This window comes from Dipteris shenzhenensis, chromosome 23 (genome assembly GCF_047967505.1).
Source record: "Dipteris shenzhenensis isolate YYH24624 ecotype China chromosome 23, Dip_SZ_1.0, whole genome shotgun sequence".
Lineage (NCBI taxonomy): Eukaryota > Viridiplantae > Streptophyta > Polypodiopsida > Gleicheniales > Dipteridaceae > Dipteris > Dipteris shenzhenensis.
This window is the reverse complement of record NC_141618.1, coordinates 32,516,626-32,520,247: the sequence shown is the minus strand read 5'-3', so window position 1 is coordinate 32,520,247 and position 3,622 is coordinate 32,516,626.

The following is a 3,622-nucleotide window of genomic DNA, read 5'->3' as shown; positions in this document are numbered from 1 at the left end:
AGCACCCCTGTTGACGGCTTGAAGTCTTGATCACATTGTGAGTCCACCATGTGAGTTTCATTACGAATCTGTGCAATCTGCTATGGTTTTTAGCACCATTTTTTGGTTACAAAGATAAAATTCAGGTCTCTTCTATATGATCTAATGGTTGAGTTATGATGTTAATTTTTTCTCCTAGCATTCCTATAGTAATAAGTAGTCTCAAGCACTATCCAAGCATCCAATTTTCCTTACAGAATTATATGATTAAGTTTCTAGACTATTTCATCATGGAGGATGTTTATAAGGAGATTGGGGAGAATGGCAGCATTGTTGATATCAGGACCTGGCCTGGTTGGCAGTACAGAAGGGCTGGTTAGCCAGGCCTACAGACCATGTCGGCAGACCTGCTTGGCTCGGCCTGGTTCAGTTTCATTCGGTCATTACAGGGGGCAGTCCAGCCATATAAAGGCCACATTGGGGGTGCACTTGGTCATTCAATCCAGCACTCTGCAGGCTGCCAAACAGGTCCTTAAGAGTATAAACACACAATTTCTGCTGTTTTCGTTGAGAATAAAGGATTGCAATTAAGGGAGGCATTAATTCCAGCTGCCAAACAGGTCCTTAGGGATATAAACACAATTTCTGCTGTTTTCGTTGAGAATAAGGGATTGCAATTAAGGGAGGCATGATGAGGCATTAATTCCAGCTTTCCTTTCAGCTAAGCATCTGATTTTTCGTACACAAACAAAGACAAAAAATCAGGACTATTTCATCCTGGTGAAGGTCTTGGGGACAATGCCAACATTGTTGGTGTCTTATGAGCCTTGTGGTGGAAAGGACAAAATTTCTCGTGGTTTCATTGAGAACGAAGACTGGAAATAAAGGAGACATGGTGATGTTATGCTTTCAAAGCGTAGCATGCACCTTCACATAAGCAAGAGACCTCTAGTATTGTCTTCAACCATGACCCAATGAGTATGGGTATGAGAGGTCAGCAATGATGATTGCTGACATGGCAAGGGATATAAGCTAGGAAGGTTCAATTATTTATGTGCAAAGAGGTTGGGAAGCTTAGAAGTCAATCTTAGTGATATCTTATACCTCCAACCTACATTATTGATGACCTCTTTGCAAGCTTAGAAGTCAATCTTATTGATATCTTATACCTCCAACCTACATTATTGATGAGAAGACAATGTCACATTTATGATACCATATGCCTTGGTCGCGTAGTTTAAGCTCTTAGAGATAGGTAACTTGAGGGGCATGTTCCAAATATATATAAATGTACACGAGTGTTTTGGGGATGTCGAGTCTCTTGAAGTTCAGTGCTTTTCACAACATCAAAAAATTTGGGAACTTGATGGTCAAGAAATGAATGTTCATGCATTGAGCTTGTAAAGTATATCCCTTTTTCCACAAAGCTTAGCCTTGGGCCCCTTGCCTTATTCTTCCCACTCGATAGTTTGGCCCCTTAGAAAAGTGTCCTCCACAATTTGCTAGATATCGTGGATTTGTCTTAGGTAGAGAAGTGGTCGATGTTGAGACATCATGATGAGAGTCATCATGTTATTGGAGTGGTGTAGACACACTAGTTTCTTCTATGGTTCCTTGGATAGATTTTACATTAAGATGCAACACATTTTTGGATTATAGTGATATAGTCATTGGGTAAGTATAAGAGAATTTTCAAAGACCTTGAGAAATTAGAAACAACCATATTTGAATAAATAGTTTGAGAGTATAGAAGTTGGGATAAACAAGATCTTTGAGATTTTCTTTGCACAAAGCAAAGGTAGATTGGGCCAACTAAAGGCGATCAGTCCACAGGAGATCCAATTGACCAAAGTGGGAGACCACCATGTCCTACAAAAGGGGCCCCTTGGGGGAGCACACATATATAGTATGAATGTATGTGTGTGCGTGCTCGCGCGCACAAAAAAATAAAATAAATTTGATTAGTAAATGTGTCTTACACACATACTTATTTCTTTATACACGAACACACGCGCGTGCGCATACACAGATATACACACACACACATGAATACTTTCCTAACTATGAATTATTCTTTTATGTACTCCCGTGAAATCTTTCCTTTACATTTTCTTTTTAACCACCCCACATACCAAGCTCACTAATCGTTCCATACCTCCTCTAATCCCTTCTTAACCCATGCACTCATTCGCTTCTAACTCCACTTGTGACTTAAACTTCACTTGTGGCTAAATTGTTTTTTAAATTATCTAAGAATCCATATGGTTGTCTATATTCCTAGGTAAAGCGATAGGAAGCCGGGGAAAACAGGCATTATCTGTTTACGTAAACGTAACTATGATGTTCTAACATCTAGTTCGTTTGGATGGTGGTAGGTAAGTGGACCCTGACCTCGGAACCTGGACTGCTTGAGGATTCGACATCTTTTTTCAATATTATGTTTGTCAAACTCAATATTATTAAAAATTCTTAATTTTGATCGAAGTTTTTGCAAACTCTAGTTGTATTTTTCAACTTAGATGTCAACATTTTTTCTTTATATGTTTCTTTGCCGATTTGGAGGTTTTTGGGCAATTGCCTTCCTTTTAGCAACATATATTCGGGTTTATTAGTCAAAACTTAAACTTTGACTTTGCAAACTTGAATCCAAATGTTATCACATCTTAAATAATAGAGATTGTGCTACCTACCTTTATGAGGATGCATAGAAAAGAGTTGGAATACGTATGTGTGTGTGTGTTTAGTTAGTGGGGCACTACTTGGTGCAGAGCTATATCAGTACAAGAGCACAAGTGCATAGGAGGTATCTTCTCATACACATAATTAATGATATGAGTGGAGAGAATCTCCTTGACATCATAGATGATGTCACACAAATGTAATATAATCCCCAAGTCACTAGACTCAAGACAAGCCAGAATACTTTTCATACTAATGTTAGAACTAGAACCTTGTTCACATTAGAGACTCCAAAATACCTCGAGTCAGAACCCTTTCTTGCATCTCATCTTTCTTGATTGCCCTTCCCACGCTCTCTAAACCCGCTTTTGTCATTGCTCCTTGACATTTTCTCCACTCGACTTCCTTTTTCGATAAGCCTCTCTTCAAGCCTATGGCAATTTTGTTTATTGACATGTCGAATATACTTGCGAGCTCGAGGATTCCGTTTTTTCATGTCGTCGTCATCTTCCACAAATTCTTCTCGATCTAACCAAGGACTACATTCCCTTGAGAAGATGGCCAATGCCTCATGTGGAGTGTTGATATTGATTCTAGAATATCTTCAGGGTATTGTGATGATGATAATGGAGTAACAAGATCATCTAGCATATCTTCAGGGTATTGTGATGATGATAATAGAGTAACAAGATCATCTTTGACACTCCTTTCTCAATTTCTCAAAACCCTTGAATTGTCATCTGCAAATGGGTTGTAGAGAAGACATAACAAGAATGCTTCTTTGATGTGTAACTTCACTCCTATTAGAAGAGGTAGTAGGCAAATGATTTGGGCAGGCAGTGGTAAAAAGGAGCAGAAAGGAGGAGGTGAGGAGCAAGAAGAGAAACAAAGGGAGGAGAGCAAGCCCATGGAATAGCATATATTATATAGCAAGCTTGTCACAAGGTAGACAACAAAAAAGAAA